Source organism: Sycon ciliatum, chromosome 2 (genome assembly GCF_964019385.1).
Source record: "Sycon ciliatum chromosome 2, ocSycCili1.1, whole genome shotgun sequence".
Taxonomy (NCBI): Eukaryota; Metazoa; Porifera; class Calcarea; order Leucosolenida; family Sycettidae; genus Sycon; species Sycon ciliatum.
Window position 1 is genome coordinate 46,957,568 of NC_088644.1, and position 19,373 is coordinate 46,976,940.

At 46.7% G+C, this 19,373-nt stretch overlaps 1 long non-coding RNA gene across 1 annotated transcript in view; it reads left to right on the top strand.

The window, feature by feature from the left end:
* The first annotated feature begins 13,162 nt into the window (after positions 1-13,162).
* LOC135810920 (uncharacterized) overlaps positions 13,163-19,373 on the top strand; it is a 32,130-nt gene continuing 25,919 nt past the window's right edge. The window contains exons 1-2 of the long non-coding RNA XR_010552460.1: positions 13,163-13,223; positions 13,321-13,394. This is a non-coding gene — a long non-coding RNA (uncharacterized LOC135810920). The remainder of the gene's footprint in view (positions 13,224-13,320; positions 13,395-19,373) is intronic.

The window sequence follows — 19,373 nt, forward strand, 5'->3', positions numbered from 1 at the left end:
GCAACCGCACACTTCAAGTCCTCATCTCCGGCCAGACATCAGCCAGACGCCCAGTTAAGGCTGGGGTGCCACAGGGCAGTATCCTGGGCCCCACCTTATTCTTGGTCTACGTCAACGACCTTGAAGACCACCTCCCAATCGGCTCCAACCTTGCCTCATTCGCCGATGACACAACCCTATACGCCGAAATTGCAACGCTCGCTGCTGTTCCTGACAACGCTAGAGTACTCCAGGCTGCTGTCGACCTAGTATCCAGTTGGGGCTCGGATTGGAAAGTGCAGTTCGAGCCAGCCAAATCTCAGGCCCTTACAATTTCCCACCATCGTCGGGACTGGCCAATACCCCCCATTGTCTTCAATGGAACTCCTGTCGAGGAGCAGCCCTCCATCAAAGTACTCGGCGTCACGTTTGACCATCAGCTAAAATTCAGCCAGCATATCCGAACTGTTGTAGTCCGAGCAACGCAGAGACTTGGAGCCTTGCGCAAGGCATTTCACTTGCTGACTATTCCTGCCCGGCTTCGAGCCTACAAAGCCTTTGTCCGGCCGGTTATGGAGTACTGCCCAATCGTCTGGATGGGGGCAGCTCCTTCCCACTTGAATCGGCTGGACTGGGTGCAGGAGCGAGCCATCAAGGCAATACATCCGCAATGCTGGCTTCCTAGCCTCATAATTCGCCGCACCATCGCTGCCCTCTGCCTCCTGTATAAAGCCCTTTGCGATAATTCTCCCGCTCTTCTCTCGAGAATGGCTCCACCCCCGACACACCAACCCAGGACCACACGCCTCACCCGCCAGGCTGTACGACTGTCCACCGCGCATCCCCATCAGTTACAGAATGTTCTTCCTGCCAATTCCCGGAACAATGTGAGCCGAGCCTTTCCCCACTCCGTCATCCCAATTTGGAGCCAGCTGCCTACCTCTATCATTCCCCACCCATTTCACCCAAAGAACATCCAAAAGTTCAAGACAGCAGCTTATCACCATCTCCTCAGAACGAACTGGCACTGGGCCACTCATAGCATACGCGAGTAAGAGGGTACAGTGTCCTACCCTGCTTGGACATACATGTAATCTCTCCTCACGGGCAGTCTCCTCTTGAATTTAAAAGTCTAACAGCGTTCACATCAATACTCAACTTATTCTTTTGCTCACTGAGCAATACAATCTTTCCATTTTCTTTCTTCTGTTTTCTTTTTCAATTTAATCCTCCCCACCCAATATCCCTTTGGTGCGTCCATGGAGCTATGAAGCCGAGACATCTGGTCGGCGGAGCTTAATGGGCCCCACCACCACACTCCATCATTCACCCCAGTGTCTGGAGATATGTGGATTTTGTAGAAAAAAAAAATAATAATAATAATAAGGAGATAAAAAGAAAAGAAGGAGCAAACCAAAAGTAGATGATTATTAGAGAAATAACAACCCGCAATAAATTCTGCAAATACTTTTGCCTCAGTTCTTATAACATGTACGATGAGCTAGGCAAAAAAGCATAAAAGCATAGCGTAGGGCCCTGAGCTTCCAAGCTCTCTCGTATTCAGACGAACAATAAGAGTCATATACAAAGTACTTCTCCGGTCCGTTTTTCGTTAAGCACGGGTACCCTGAGTTTTTGTTGCAGAAGTTGTTGAAAGTCGAACAAACTACTAAGGCTCCTTTGTTTGGTCCTGCTCGTTGTCCCGTCTATTTATGTTAGCCTTGGAAAGGACAGGAGTCCACTAAAGTTTGTAGTGCCGTCAAGTCTGTTGTTCGTCGAACATACTATGCAGTACATTTTGTGCCAGTCTTTACGACGGTGCGTGCGTTTACGGTGCGGAAGGATGTCCTACCAGCCCTTAACCTTAGTCATCTTATTTACAACTTTGAATGCCGACAATGCGCTAGTCGGTATGTTGGTAGGACTGTTCAGCACCTGAACGCACGCATCAAACAACACACACCAAGTCACATACTTCCACTTTGCGCACAACAACAAAGACCGAAGCGAGGGCGACCTAGAAAACAACCGTTACCCACACAACTTGCGGATCCTGGCTCACAGACTGTCGCTGGTGGCGGTGGTGGGAGAGGGTGGGCGTGGTGGCTCATCGGGCCGGCTTGTGTCGCCGCCTTTGATCCTGCCGTCGGTGGTACCTTCGTCAGTCCCCCCGGCGGCTTTGGCTGGGGTGGTGCCGCTTGCGGTCCCGGTCCCACTGCCTCCTCCTGATCCTCCGCCGTTGGCTCTTGCGGCGGTGGAGCTTGCCAGTGACAGACCGCGAGCAACACCGACAGTGGCATTAACACTACAATTGCCAACCCAAAAAGACCCGCCTTGCGTATCAGCAGCTCCCACACCATCACCAACAATGCGATCTACAGCATAACGTCTTGGTTGGATGGGTAATCAAGGATGATGATTGTAACAGCCTCTTTTACGGGCAAAAGCAACACAATGATGAGAAATCAAGGATGATACTACTCGGCACACCAATGTACATGTTAATGTCATTTTTACTTTTTCAGAGCTGCACTATTTACGTCTTGATGCTTTCTTCGGTGCTATTATCGAGTGTTTCCCCCGGATTATTTCTATCATCATACCTGTTCTTGGGCTGAGCGAGCACATGCACAAGTGTGCAGCTATAACCTTGTGTATCTTTGGTTACACTTTGTTCTGCAATGCATGTACCTTGTAACAGTATGTGCTTGCACTGCTTTGTGTGGCCTGCGTATTTCAGGACTATTCAGTGCGTTAGACCCAGGTTGGTTTAGTTGCCGGATGATCTCTTTTTGCGTCGTTCTGTGTCTTTTATTCATCAATTTTTGGGCTTGAGAATTAAGCTTGTGTGTGGTTCCCAATATGAAAGCATCGTGCTGATGCTCTGTGTTTCGATTATCGACAGTCCGAACAGTCACGATTCATTACCAGAACGGTCAATATTGTAGTCTCTTCACGTGTTTGTCTTTTTGTGTTTTCGCCGGGGGAATTAACGGTGACGTTGCACGTAGAACGGCAGTGTTGCATCACTGGACAACCATGCCTCTGCATCTGACTTCATTTCCCCAGGATCTGGTGCAGATCCACCAGACAGTCACTTTCTGTGAACATGCAAACAACAAAAGAAGAGATCCCGCAATTCAGGAAAAACCATTGTGGAAAATATCGAGTAGATCATACACCATTCAATAATCTGGAGTAATTACAGTGAGACAAACACGTCAAACAGTGCTCTCTCTCTCTCTCGCTCTCTCTCTCTCCATCCTTCCAAAATACCCTGTAACAATTCCCTAGAATTATTTTATTTTATATTCTCAGGACATCATTCTGAACATAATAACTACTTCCATGGGTCTTTAATCACCAAGGAGGGCGAGAATATAATTATCTAAGTCATGCAGTCTACGGGAGGTGCGAGCTATCATAGATATAGAGGCTGATATTGTGCCAGCGTGAGGGCAGAGACAGAAAGAAGACACTGATTTCTTGAACCACTCACCTACATATAATCGATTCCACAGGGAGCGCTCGCACTTTGATCCATCAGGACGCGAAGAATCTTCAAAGCACTCTCAAACACGGAGCGTTACAGTGGGCAGCCAATTTCACAGCCATAATGAAGGCCCTCGACGGCTACAGGAGATTTGTAGAGGAAAGAACAAGGAGTAAAGAGCGACAACAATCGCTTGAAGGAAAAGCAAAGAAAAACTGCTCTCTCTCTCTCTCCAGTCATTTAGATGCTGTTGTCCTTGACAACTGGTTCCATCCAGAGGACGTGACTTTTGTTTGTCCCCAGTGCTCTCCGTTGCTATGCGTATCGAAAGGGCCGTGACGTCACAGTTAACAGACCCATGGCCATGGTGCCCAGTCCGCCATTGTCGAGATGAAGAAAACATTTAGAGTGGCACACTCCGCCCTCATCCAGAGTCTACATGACACAGGCATCAGAGATGTTGCCTTGAATTGGTTTTGTCGCTACCTGTCTGACAGAATACAAAGTGTTGGAGTTGGTCAGGAACTTGGACAGTCACGCCCATGCTCCCGAGGAGTGCCCCAAGGCTCCGTTCTGGGCACAGTCTTTTTTTTGTATCTACATTCGCGACATAACACCCTGTTTTAGGTTTAGCCAAGACCAGGAATATGCCGATGATATTGCATTTTATGTCCGGCATAGTGACTGTGATACAGTGTTGGAGCGTCTCACTGCGAACCTTGCTACTCTGGACAGCTACTTTACAGGGAAGGGACTGGTTCTTAACCCTGATAAGACACAATTTCTGCTATTACGTCGCCCAACTAGTCCATTACCCACCACTGTGTCCATATCATGCCGCAACTCCACTCTCTATCCTGCGCACACAGCCAAATACCTGGGCCTCATTGTGGATGAGCACTTTGCATTCGATGCTCAAGTAGAGCGAGTTTGCATTGCCGTCAAGCAGAAGGTCGGAGCCTACAAGCATGCCAGGCAGAACCTGAACCACAGAGCGCGTCGTCTTTTCTATCTATCTATTATTCAATCTACCCTTGAGTATGCTAGCTCTGCCTACATTAACTGTCTACCTCACCGTTCATACAACCAGCTGATAACAGCCAGCCCTACTAGTCTTAAAAGAATATTTGCCCTTGACCGCAGAACTCTGACTGAGACACTGTACGCTTACACCAATATCTACACACTAGAGCAACGCTTAAATTTCAAGCAATACGTCTTTGTCTTTCGCTGTCTGCATGGTCTATCTACCCCACTTCTCAGCCTCCTATTCACTCCCCGCTGCACTGGCCGCATTCTGCTGCCACAACCCGGGGCCAAGCTACAGCTGCTCTTGTCTTGCCTGCCTGCCACTCCCGGTATGGCTTCCATTCCATTGCGTATCTTGGTGCCGACAGGTGGAATGCGCTGACTCCATCTTGTCGCCTGGCCGAGTCCCCTGCTTTGTTTCGCGCTCACACAAACTCTCATTTAGGCCATGGTGAAAAATAAAGTTGATTCTCAAGTCATGAGCCCGTGAAAATCGGTGCGAGCGAGCGATTTTTTTATTTTATTCCCCACAACATTTTTATTTCCATTCCAAAGATAGGGTCACACATACGTACGTCACAGGTTCATATAATTATTTTTTTATTCAGGCCAGGCTGTAGAAAAATACCGGTATTTTACTACTCCCTGATTCATGCCTTTCGAATTGACTGTTTTCATGCGCGCATATGCATATGCATATGCAAATATATGCATATGCACATCTGACAGTTGCTGAGCATGACGAAAGAAATGTTCTGGAAAACGATTTCTGGCCCGAGCATGTGACAGCACGAGAATGGAAGTTCAAGAACCCACCCCTCCCCAAGAAATCATAAACTGTGATGTTGAATCCACACGCACCCATCTTTTTTCCCACATCACCACACGCTTTTACTCTTAAAGCCAATGAAGGGTTAACCCAAATGCAGCCCCGTTCTTTCCCGGCCGACAATCGCAAGTGACCACACTGAACCCTCTTGCTCCACCATTCCAACCGTCCCCTTTGACTTTCAACTTTTCACCTTGTATTCCTGATATGAAGTCTCCGTCGAGTATCAGGATCTGCACAGTTAACGCATGCAGCTGGCTGAAGCGGGCTGATGAGATTAAAAACTTATTCTGCACATCTCAACTAGATATCTTTGGAATAACTGAAACCTGGTTGACTCCTGATATCACAAGTTCAATATTAACACCGTCAGCTGAATACAAAATTATCCGGCATGACCGTCACAACAATACCGTGCGAGGTGGAGTGGCATTCCTCCTCCACCCTTCCATTTCCCATACTACCAAACATCGTCCAGATCTACAGCCTGCTGATCCAACCATTGAAATTGTGTGCATAGAACTAGAGCATCGCCCCAACTCCACGTTTGTGTTCTGTTGTTACCGTCCTCCTTGGCAGCCACCTGATCAGTTCTGCAGCGCACTCCGGACCTGCATTCAATCAATATCTTGTCCTCAAGCTTCCATATTTGTCATTGGCGACTTTAACGCTCGCCTCTCGAAATGGCTAGCATCCGATCCTGATACACCTGCTGGTACATGCATGTATGACACCCTGGATGATCTGGGCTTAACGCAACTTGTGGATCATCAGCCTGCCCGCTACTCCGCAAGTGGTAAGAGTTCATCACTACTCGACCTAGTTATCACTAATGCTCCAATACCAGTCTCCCATCTCACCATCCTCCCACCGGTATCTGATCACTGTCCTGTAGTTTTCGATGTCGTCCACAACCGATCAGCAGGCTCCACAGCCCAAATATCTTCTGCACAAAACACCTGGCTCGACTTTGCCCACACGGACTGGCAAGCATTTAACAACCACGTGTGGCAACTACCCTTGCTAGATGCCGTCCAAAATGCGCAAACAGTTGATGAGGCCTGGTCATTGTGGCGCACAGCGCTGGAAGACTCTGTATCGTTGTTTGTTCCCGTTGTCCGGAGAAGCACATTTCCATCGAACAAGCCTTGGTACTCTGCTGTTCACCATCGTCAGAGGCGGCTTCGGGATCGCCTCTTCGCCAAGGCCAAACGTCTCGGATCTACAGATAGTTGGATAGCGTATAGACTCTCACGTAACTGTCTTACTTCCTTGCTCCGGAAGGCGAAACGCCATTATCACGAGAGGATGGTGAGAGACATGGCTCAGCATCATGGAACCCGTACATGGTGGCGCAAAGCAAAGATCCTTTGTAATGTGAATCGCCCGTCTCCGGTTATCCCTGACCTCTACCATGACAACCAAGCCTACCCAGCCACGAATAATACGGAAAAGACGAATCTCCTAGCCAAAGTGTTTGCGAGCTACAGCCAGGCGCCACTGCTAACACCTGACCTGCACTCAGCTGGTATTTTAACACCCACGTCCACTGTGAAGTTCTCCATACAACCATTCTCCGTGCAGTCCGTATTTGACACGCTATCCAGACTTCCCATTCAACGTAAAACCGCTGGACTGCTGAACAATCGCATCCTCCGTGAAACAGCTGAGGTCACGTCACAGTCTCTTTCCGCCCTTTTCAACCGCTGCTTGCTGTCCAGTACTCAGCCCAGGGAGTGGAAATCTGCCGTTGTTGTACCTGTGTTCAAGGGAAAAGGTAATCCTTCTCACCCAGTCAATTACCGTCCTATATCGCTGTTAAATGCGGTTGCCAAATTGTATGAGTCTATGATTAGCCGTCAGTTTTACTCGTTTGGTGAGAGCCATAAAATTATCAGTTCCAGCTAGTTTGGCTTTTGTCGAAAGAGGTCAACAGTTGACCAATTGGTACAGCTTACCTCAATTGTTTCGCGTGCATTTGACTCTAAGTCTTCTTGTGACCAGCTGTTCCTTGATTTTTCTAAGGCCTTTCACAGAGTTAGTCATCATTTAGTTATTCAATCTGTTTCAGGTTGGTGTTCTCTTTCTGCCTGTTCTTGGGTGAAGGACTTCATCAGTGATCGTAGTATTTGCGTTCGCATTGGCCAAACTCTTTCTGACCCTTTGCCCATCACCGCTGGCGTACCCCATACTTTGGTTCCAGTGAAGCAGCACTCACTGCAATAATTTGCAGAAAAATTTCTCAATCGCATCGTCGCGCATCGCGTCGCAGAAGTGATATCATGCATCGCGCTTTAGAATGTTGGCATGGCTGGGCATCACTGCCGGTAGTTCTGCCAAGAGGACGTAACCCGGATTATTAACCCCTGGTGGATCGGTTACACACAGAAACGCAGCAGGTTCGAGGCAGTGTCTGCATGCGATACACCATGCACACAAACCTTCATAAGGCTCTTATGAGAAAAAGCGTGCTTTCAATCTGAAAACCACAGCATATCGTTGCGCACTGCCCCAGCCGCTACCCCAGTTTGTCGCTACGTAATGTGGGCAGCAAGCCCCTTCAGACCCCTCGTGCAAAGTTGCATACTCTTGGGGCTATGGACTCTTGGTTCAGCCACCAAAATATGAATGCAGTGGAGCTGCGTCAGCGGCGTACATGAAACGAGACAGCATTCGGTTCGTTTTAATCGATAATATCGACACAGAATATATTATTACAATGACACCAAGAGAAGCTTTGATGGCAATTAAGGCCAGCATGTCCATCCGCAGCCATGCAGCAGCAGCAACGAGGGTACATCTCAAGAGAATACAACTACAAGTCCATACCCACTAAAATGTCATGCAAATTTTACAATATACAGAGTGTCAAGACATACAAATTTCGCACTTTCGGATTCCTCAACAGTACCATCCTAAGCACAGGCACACTAAACGGGAAGAGAACACATTTATTTATGACATCGTATTCCTTTGGATGCTTCTTTCTTCTTGGTGTGCTATTTTCAACAAGGCAACACTTCTGCTCGTAAAAATACTAAAAACCAATTTTGAGATTCCACTTAGTGCCATCGGTTATTCCAGGCAGGAATGCTCAAACCATTATCATCTCACTACACAACAATATGTACTTACTAAGATCCGCCATGAGAGCTTGGTGTCCGCAGCTCTTGGAAAGCTCAGCTCGTCTACTTCTCGATGCCAGTCGGCGAAACCAGCAAATCGTGGAGAGCAGTTTCTTCCATAAATAAAGCCGAAGATGGCGTTTGCGATTCAAATTTTCTACTCGGCGTCAAAGCACAACATTGAACTCATCATTTTCCATTGCTGCAAAGGCAAAGGAGCGAAGACAGGCCGCGAGAAAGGCCAAAACAATTGCCAAATTTCTCCCCCCAACTGCCATTGTCGTCATCATCTTCACCAACACAGTTTTGTGCAGACTTTTTCCCGCTGGATCGGACCCAGGAAAATGAAAACGGCCCACTCAGTGGCCTGGCGCACGGACTGAAAGGGGCAATTGAGGTGTTGTTCAGTTGAAGGTTGACGTCAGGGGTCAAAGGTGTGGACTTCGACCTGCGACCTCGCGTACTTGAGAATCAAAGATAATTTTTACCATGGCCTTAGGGTTCCCAGTAAAAAGGCAACATTGCCTGTTAATGTTGGAAATCCCTAACAAAATAAGAAGAAACAAATAATAATAATTTGCCGACATCACTGCCCGCGATATTCTGCCGCCAGTCCAAATTCTGCTGCAAGCTCCAAATACGGACCGTCAGAGGACACACTGCGTGACCTTGTTGCTGAGGCCATGCATGGCGCCAGTGCAGTGAGCAGCAAAACAGAGTAAACAATGTAATTCTTCGCGGTCTACAAGAGCTCCCATCGGAGAACCTGTCTGCCATAATCGGCACCCTCGCCCCGCAACTCGCTCCAGAGGACATCAAATCTGCAGCCCGCGCCCGGCTTGGAGTACAACCCCGCAATACTCGCATGCAACTTCATTTATGGGAAAGCGAATCGCTCGGGCCTGATCGGGATCCCTCGTGTACATTGACACATCTGTAACCCGAAATAAGTCATGAATTGCACAAACCATACGCTGTGTGGTCTCAAAACGGGTTTATTCAAACGTGGTAGGTCTACCTTATAGGCCTTTCGCACGACGGGACAAAGTCACGTCTGCTCGGGCTCGCGGGCGGATCACCAAGGCGATCATCAAATGGCGGGAAATCTGAATCCGCAGACCCGACGGTCTGCCCGCGACACCCTGACCCCCTGGCTGTGCGTTTTCGTTTTCGATTTCGTGTTTCCTGTACTGGTTTGGCTTGTGTTCGCGATCGCGTCTTCTCACTGAGCGTTTCCTGAACAGCAGCACAGGTCCGACTTTCTGAACAATGGCCACCCGGACATTCAGCCCAGAATTCGAAAGGATTCTTATCGAAATCTACTGCTCCCTACTTGAATGGACTGATTTTGACAGGGAACCCTAGGTGAATCTTTGTGAGGTGAGCACAAGTACCAGCATATTGTGCCTGACGACAGTTTGGAGGAAGAGTGTTCCACCGACCTGATGCCAGAAAAGAAGCTGAGAGCAGTCCATACCCAATATGTACCGTAGACTTTACGCTGTCTGAACTCACGGATATCTGAAGGGGTCGTGTTGGGATCCCTAGTGTACATAGGCCCATTGCGTAATGATGTCATGCGTACGCGACCCACCTGGAAAGTGCCGAGTTGTGGGCAGAAGCAAATCTCGGCCTTGTATTTGTAATGTCAGCTTCTGCAAGGAAAACTTTTCGTAGTCTTTTGTTTGTCGGAGATGGAGGCGCAGGCTGTGAAGCTCTCCGAGGACGATGCGCCTGGAGCATCGTTAGGTCGGAATACTGATGGCTCTCAACGCTTGGCAAGTCAACTTTCCGTGAAAGAATTGAAGCGTTGGCTAGCTTGCCGTAATGCTCGTCGATCGGGAACGAAACCTGAATTTCTGATAGTGCTAAGCTGCTGATGGTGCTGTCCCTGCTGAAGTTGATAACGAATGGGAGGATGATGAAGGGGAGGATGACGAGGAGGATGGTGATTCAGGCACAGCCAAGTACAGCTCGTTCCGTGGAATAGACAAAGGGTTCAGGTTCTTCAAGTCAGGCCACATCCAGAAGATCCAGTTCAATTCACTGCCTGTCTTTCCACAATTCTGTTTTGTACGCTGCGTCGTCCTGCCCTCTTTCCGTAAGGACAGGAAATACAATGTTCGGATATGCTGCACTGCTGGCGGTGTGTCACATGTCCCTATGGTTCTCACTGCCTACTGCACATGCCCTGCTGGGTTAGCTGGTTCCTGTAACCACATAGCGGGCCTATTATATGCATTGGAGGACTTTGTAAGGCTTGGCCTGCGTGAAGAGGCAGCCAAAACTTGTACTGAGAAACTTATGCAATGGAATCATCCCCGAGCAGCACGCGTCATGGCCAGCAGAGTAAAGGAAGTTCACCTGAAGAAGGACACGTATTCAGGCAGAGATCTTGGAGAAAAGAAAAAGAGCATCCCATTTTATGACCCCAGGCCTACAAACCGCAGATTTGTCAACCCTGAGGCAGTTGCCAGGCTGAGTAATGACTTGGAGCGCGTTGAGGAGAAGGCTTTGGCAGAGGACAAATCGGGAAAGATCAAGATGTATGGCAGCTCATGTTGGCTAAAGCTACTTGAACCTTCTCCTGTCCCAAGCTCAGATGACTCGGAATGTGACGAGGGCAGCAGCAGTGAGTCAGACAATGAGCGCCAGATGGGTGTACCAGAGTCTTCTTGTGAGGCGCCTGTGCCTATGGCCGCTATTGATCCGGAATCACCTGCTGATTTTTATGAACACCGTGTTGCTGTGTCCAGTGCCCGTGCAGCTGAAATTGCAAGGGAGACGAAGGGACAGTCAACTAACCTCTCCTGGTACAATGAGCGGTGACTACGAGTGACCGCAACACTTGTTAAGAGCATTGCAAGCCGACGAAGTGATGATTTCTCCACCATCATCAACAGGAAATTGGCTCCACCGCAGCATCCTACAGCGGCTATGAAGTATGGCTTAGCGCATGAACGTGATGCTGTCAAAGCCTACATCACACGTGCACAGACTTCGGATGTTCCTGTTGTCGTCGAATCCTGTGGCCTTTTCATCCATCCAACCAAACCATGGCTTAGTGCTTCGCCTGATGGTCTCGTCATGGTCAATGGCAAACTGCAGCGTGTGGTGGAGATCAAGTGTCCTTTCACCATGCGGAATGGTATGTCGCTTCGTGAGTTTGCTGGACGGCGGACTTCATGCTTGACGGATGTTGATGGCAATTTGGTCCTCAAGCGAACGCACACCTACTACTACCAAGTTCAAACGCAGATGTATGTGTTGCGGTGTGGAGGCTGCCGACTTTGTCATATGGTTTCCAGATGGTCTGTTTGTGGAAACTGTCGCTGTTGATCATTCCCTTGTGAAGGAGTTTCTGCCCCGACTGGAGAAATTTTATTTCTCGCATTACCTTCCGGCCGTTCATGCTGCTCTAATGTGATGTTGTTCGTAATGTCAACACTGGACTTCTTTGGAACTTTCTTTTCCTAGTTACTTCACCATAGCACTCTTCGAGAACTCACAATCTTCTTTCAAAGTGATTGTTTTTCCATTCAATCATAAAAATTAATACCCTGTTTGCACTCGTGGAGTACTGAACACGATTAGTAGGCGTTTGAGTACTGGTGGGATAAATGACTTGTTTATTGGATGTGCCAACAGGAAGCACTAGTAAAAGGAATGGCAGCTTAGAACACCGTAGGTGACGAAATACAATAATGGTCAAATAATAGGGTGTGGGGTGGTGCCAAAACAAGAAAGAACAGAGTAATCACAACGCTCTCAACACAGCAAATAGAAAGAATAATGTGCTCAGTGCTAAGCTGCACCTAAACAATAAAGTTTCTGGGAACACCACCGTTATCTGTGACAATAATAAAATGTTCGCTTGTTTACATAATTATGTACATTGTTAAACAGGACAGGGCGATTTATGAATGAAGGTGTGAAAATTGTATTGACATCGAGACCATATCAGGTAGCAACCAATGTGGGTTGGTAATTGCACAAAACACACGCTGAGAAGACAGCTTGCTCAAGAATATCAAATAAATTATTGTCAATGACACCATCCAGAAGACGATATTGCATGCTTACTTTGCCCACAACTCGGCACTTTGCCACGGAACGCGATTACATCATGTCTCCCAAATATGGGATTACGCAATGAGCTTATGAATGGACCCACGGCTCTTGCTACGGCTACGTGAGTACTAGCATGAAGATGTACAGGTTCCAGACCCAGCTGGGTTGTGACAGGTAAAGAGAGAAGTGCTCCGAAATCAGAGAGTCAAAATACTACTCTATATACGCAACATCATAAGGAGGAATACCGAATCACTCTCGGAGCCTGATCGAGATCCCTCGTTGTATATTGACACATCTGCAACCGGAAACAAGTCATGAATTGGACTACTAGTAGCCGTACGCTGTCTGGTACCCTTCCTTAATAGGCCTTACGATATCCATGATAATTATCAGGGATCTGTGAAGGGATCGAGTTTGGGTTCATGGTGTACATAAATTAATCCTCGGCTCCCGCTTCGTGAGCTTTACCTGGCAGAAACTCATGTCGGCTGAACTGAGGCATGCAATTTTGATACGTACGTTATGATCCGAAGTGCACTCTCTACTGAGCCGACTCTATGCCTCTATAGCTTATCCATCATAGTTATCTAGTGTTGTCGGATTAGAAAGCTAAACGAAGAGAGAGAGAGTATTGAATCATATTCCTGTTCCAGGTGATTGCAGACAATTATCGTCCCTCGTCGAATTCTGTCAGGTTGGTTGTTGTGGAAATGGTCTGGTATGCCTTGGTTCCGCTTATTTGATTCTTTGGATGTTTTGTCTCTTTGTACGTCTCCGCGTTCATTGTATAGAATTTCATGTAAACTACGGAATTTCTTGGCGAAACAACACGAAGTTTTATGTCATGGAGTCTCTTTGGATACCCGTAAGTGCACTCTTAACAATTATTAAAAATAAAATTCCAGTTCGTTGCTGGTAATATTCCCTCATTGGCTTGTTTTCGTCTTTTCTGTCGTGCCTCTTTCATTAATATAATTCATATCAGTTTCTTCTCCGCCCAGTGCTTAATCAGATTTTTCCTGTGCGTAAGGTGAAGTAAAAAGAAAGCTTAACAAATAATAGACTTGTAGTTAATCCTAGAACTACCGGAGGCATCATAATTATGTTGCATTCGCGAATTTCAAAATGGGATTGCAGTGATAGGTGGGGTTGGAATCTCCCACCATGTTCTGACTTTTATTTGGTATTATGTCAATGGCAGTGGGCTGTATCTCCCAAATATTAGTAAAGCTCCGAAATGCCAGGCGCTGCTACCTAGACCTACCGCGTGGCACCATAATGACTCCACGTACTACAGGCATCAATAAGAGGGCGAATTTGGCTTAGAGCCACACGAGAATAACGTAAAGAGGAATACGTTTGGGATCAAGCAGATGGGGACCATGAAGGTGATAATTTGACATATTATGGAAATGCTAATGTGCATATCTCAAGTGTTGTTTTTTGAATAATTAATTTTTATTCTCACGATGACACCATCGCCAAAAAGAGATACATTTATGACAAGGTGAGACTGTGGGTTAACCCTTTCACTGCTGCAGGGTTGTGCACACAGGCTCTGGAAAAAATCCGAAAAATAGGGCCGATGGCCAACTCCACTACGTTATGGTTCAGGCAACTGGGTCGGTGAACTTTTGGGAAATGAAGGCCAAAGCTACCAACATCACACTGACGAACTCGATAGGTTCCCCCAAAAGAGGTACAAAGCTGTATAGGACACGTAAGTTTGCTGAATTTGCCTAAAATACGGCAAAGTCGGCAATTGCAGTTGAAATACCAGACGAAAAAAGGGAAAAAAAGAGACGCAGAACGTAACCAAGCGGGATCCGCACCCGCAACCTCTCGTTCATGAGGCAGGGACTGTACCAACTGACCAGCAGTGACTACACATGTGAGGAGAAGACTAAAACCGGGTATTTATACCATGACGTACATGTACGTCATCAGAGCCTGGACGTCATCTAGGATGACGTACATGTACGTCATCCGCGGTGAAAGAGTTAAACGGTTGGAAAGTGATTTACATCACTTTGAACTTTACAAGTATGGGAGAGGGTGAGCGCTGCAGGAGCAGACTGAGTTAATCAGTTGTTATGGTCATTACCGTAATCTTAAATTCTGGTGAAACAGACACCTGTGTTCGCCTGAAGTTTGGAAAGTGATCCACTATAGTCTGTTTCAAAAAGATTTACAATCAGGTTTGGGTCTTAAAAAGTATGAAGATAAGGGAAATTTGGACAACAAAATACATCGAATGGCTTGTTAGGACACGGCAAATTCTTCTGTGAAGGTTTTGGAACAATTGGACCAACCGTTAATAATAATAATAATAATTCTCGTCTACGTTCCAAAGGGAACTCACGACAATGGAGTGACAAAAAGCACCGCGGCAGAGAGAGAAAAGAGAAGATATGATATTTGACGAAAACAATCACGGTGTAGATTTCACATGAGTTCCAATACACCACATCAGCAAAGCTCTTTCTTAGAAAAATAAAAAATAAGATAAATGAAATGAAATCATTGGTCATCACAGTTAGTCATGTGCGTCCACACCAAAATCACAGCCGGTCATGTGTGTTCACACCACCGCAGAACAAATGTTACTCCACTTCTGCCGGTCAACTGCACAACTTCTTAGGGTTTCGAGGTGCCGGCTCGTCTTCAATGCGACGGCGGTGAACTTGACGTCTTGCTGGAGGGTGGTGACTAAACAGGACCTTGGAGCTCCCCTCCTGTGCCTCACAGCGTCCTCCATTGATGCGTATGCAATCATTGCTTGATTGCCTGGTGTCGATGATGGCTGGCGTAGGATGTGTCCAAGCAGACGCCATCTCGCTCGCTTTGCCATAGCGGATATTGGCTCAGTGTGAGCAAGCTCATACAGGTCATCATTCGACACGACACGAGGGTAGAATATACCAAGCATATGCCGAAGTTGCTTGCGATGGATCTTATCCAGGGAGTCTTCCAGTGCCTTAGAGAGGCCTGCGCAGCCAATATTGTACGTGAGGATAGGAAGAACGTATGCGTTGTAGAGTCGTACCATGGTGTTAGTTTGTAGATGTTGCCGCTGAAACCAGATCGCCTTCATTCGACCAAATGCCACAGCAGAAAGACCAATCCTGTGTGTCACATCTTGTGCAGTGCCAAACAGAGAGCCCAGAGTCCTGATGCTTCTCCATTGCTCTTGACCACGGTGCACTGTTGTTTCTGAAACTGGTTCAAGGCCGTTAAGGAGTTAGAATTTCGGCCAGGTTTCCGGCCTTTTCCCATGGTTTACAATTTGCCCAGGAAGCCAGTATCGATTTTTTTATCAAAACCCACGATTTATCCTTTCCTTTTTGGCCTTGTGGTTACGAATGCTGTCTGCTGACCATGAAGTTGTGAGTTCAAATCCCAACCTATCCTCATTTTTTTCATTGTTTTGCAATTATTAATTTTGGTGATCAAGCTGGTACAAGACAAAGAAGATGGCTGCACCAAACGACTTGTTGTTGGAGCTCGCGCTTCCTGCCGAACTGACTGACACTTGACTGGCTCACGCCATGTGAACACACCCACAACACTGCAATGGTGTGAGTGAATTATAATGGAAGTCATCGCGCTGTAGCTTTTTGAGATTTATTTTAGTATTTCAAGATCGCCAATTTATTTGAATTTAGCAGTCAACGCCGTCTTCTATCAGCGTTCACAAGCGTCTGCTTTTCTCAAAATGTCGTCGAAGTCACCCGGATAGCTTTGCCAAGTCATGGCCTTGGGAATGAGGCCGTGTCGATGTCGTTTTCGTCACACTGTGAGTAAATTGCATCGCAGCTCAAAGAAACTATTTTGGTCACAAAACGAATTGGGACCCATGCCGCTCGTCAACATTTACAACACTTTCGTTTCGACATGTCCTCTCTGACTCCATTATCGATACGAGGAAGAACTCGTTTGTTGTAAACCAGACGTACATGCATGACTGTATCAACGTGAGTGAGTTGTCATTTTTCCTGCTTTCGCGCGGAATATTTCTTCGAGTTCACAGTGAGTTTTTCCAGGCAGCGCTCGAGTGCTCATACGGTAAGACGCCAAACTCCGCGGGCGATCGCCAGGATTGCAAATGTTTTTGAAACGGACTGTAGGTTATCTGTAGCATAGAATGATATGAAATGCCAGCGCAGTTACAATATTCTTGGAATGTTCTTGAAGTTGGTCTGGCGGAAGCCATGTTTGGCAGGCGTAGTGTCGCTGCCGATAAAGCATTTCATTTGATTTTGATAACTTTCTGGCCAGGAGTTTGGGGGTGAATGCGGGGAGAGTGACGTGATCATTGTGGGCAAGGAATTAGAAGTGACAGAACACAGAGACACATAGTTATAATTATGTTGAAGATGAAGATGAGTGAAAAACGAATTGCCATGGCTTCTCGATGAGACTGATACAGGATACGAGTCGAAAGAGCAAGCGGATAATGGTGGTGATAAAGCTATGGAGCCATACCCAAAACAGAGTATCAACCTCCAACACTGGGGCAGGATTTCCTTCATGAAACTGTGTTCTCTGGCAAAGTTGGTAGATAGTGGAAATGTTTCGTACCAAGCAAACCTGACGGCATGCACCCGGTTGTTGCTTCGGAAGTTTGCCGGCTTTTTTGGGATATTCACAATTTTGAAGATGGGGTAGATGCATTATTCGCATTTGTTGACCAAAATATGATCCATGTCAGGATCAAGTGCACAATGTAGGAGGAAAACAGAAAATTGGAGAAAACAGAAAATTGGAGAGTACTCCACTTTGAGTGAAGGCAATTTCATGGTATTTTGAATCACAACCTTTCGCAACAGGCGTCCTCTGTACTCGCAATAATCTGCCGACGGCCCTTCGGCTGGATAAGAATGGATGCGAGATAATAAAATTAAATCATTCGAAATAGTTTCCAGGAACTACTCTGCTACTTGGGGATTGATCACAAAGATTGTCTCCGGACACGACGACGAACGGAATTCGAACATCTGTCTTTCTCAACCCAAGTGGATGCAGTATGTGAAAATGGAAGGTCGGAGCCGTCAGGCGAAATAACACGTCACAGTAAATTTGAGATCTGCGGGAAGAAGATGACGACGTCCACTAATTTAGTATCTGTGTGTGTGACTCTGTTTGTCAGCTATGACATCCCATGTGGTTTCATGCCTAGCATGTACGTCTGAACCATCCTGCAAAGTTGGAATGACGTAGGTTGAGCGATCGCTCCGCGAAACATACTTTTTGAAATTCTCTTCATAGTACATCTTCCACCATTGAAATTTCGAATTTCTTGCTGAGAGGGGTGGCTTGCAACCTCGATATAGCTTATTCCAGGCATGCTTTGGAGCCATCTCCTGTTGAAGTGGTGGCGGAGATCTGCCCTGTCACTGCTACAACAAAAAATTATTCGATCTGAGAAAGGGTGAGATTGCGAATCTCGGTTGAATATTGAGTACTTCAAGCCTTTTCACGACGAAGAAGGAGTTCTTTTTGCAGACGGACGTCGCGGCAAAAGACATGTTGGGCGACTTCTGGCGTCTGTTGAAGCCAGGGATCATTTGTCCAGTCAGGTCGGCAGCCTAACCGTCGGTAAGCTTGTGTTTGGATCCCGTTCTGCTCTTTGTGGTAGATCACAAACAATTTGATATCGCACAAATTGATCTCAGCATCGCGCGTACGGTATTTTATATTCAGAACATCCCAGTGTCTCTGTGTGGCTGTCCTATGCCACGAGAAACTCCAATCAGGTTCCTATGTCCTCTGCCTTCATGATTGAATGTCCACTTCTTTGAACAACGAACACACCAAACGAGGACGGCTTTGCAATGAAAAATACAGCTATACTGGAGCTGAAAAAAAGAAGAAAAAACGTGCTCAGGATGAGACTCGAGTACACGCATACTCTCCCAGCAGGTGAAACGCAATTGTTTGTGAAAAATGCGTGGCGCCGACTGACCAGCAATTTTGCCTGACGCATTTGTCCATGTGAAGCAGAATATCAACATTTTTGGCAAACGGCTTTTCTATTTATCGATCATTCAGTCCACATTTGAGTTTGGGAGCACTGCATAATTATATTCATTAAAGTAAGTAAATTATCGTATCCGTTCCCGAAGGGAACTCACGACGGCCGCTAACACCCGATAAACCCTTATATTCATTGTATTCATTGCTTATCACAAACACTAAAATATAGCGTTTGTGATGAGCTTACCATATTCTGACAACCTTCTTACTGCCAGCCGCGTAGCGTTAAAGAAAATATTTTCGTTGGATAGAATGACCCCCACTACTCTTTTATACAGCCATAGTAACTTGTACACCCTTGAGAAACGCCTCAGCTTCAAAACCTATGGATACTTTATACAGTCAAAAAATGCAACAACAAGGCACACGACTGGCAGAGTTTATTTTTTATTAATTTTTTTATTTTTTACAAAATACACAACTCACCGGCAGGCACATGGGGCTAGCATGGGGTGAGATGGTGCTGGTGGGGCTTGCCATGCTCAACCGACCAGAGGTATCGGTATCTTCACATGGCAGGCGCACCAAATTCGGGAGGGAAGCATAAGCATGAGGGGGAAAAAAGCACTGGAGAAAACGGAAGATTTAATACGAAGGAGAGGATCTAATTTTGGAACACAGCAGAAAATAGCGAATAATCAAACAGATAATAGGAGTGAAAGGGGAGTGTCGGATGAAGGGCGCAATAGGGTAGCAGTGGAGATTGGCTACTCAGGATTGGCGACAATTAGGCTTGGGTGGGAGAAGCAGCAGCATAATCCCAGAGGAGGCTAGAGGCGGTCGGTTGCCCAGTCCCAGTCAGACTGCC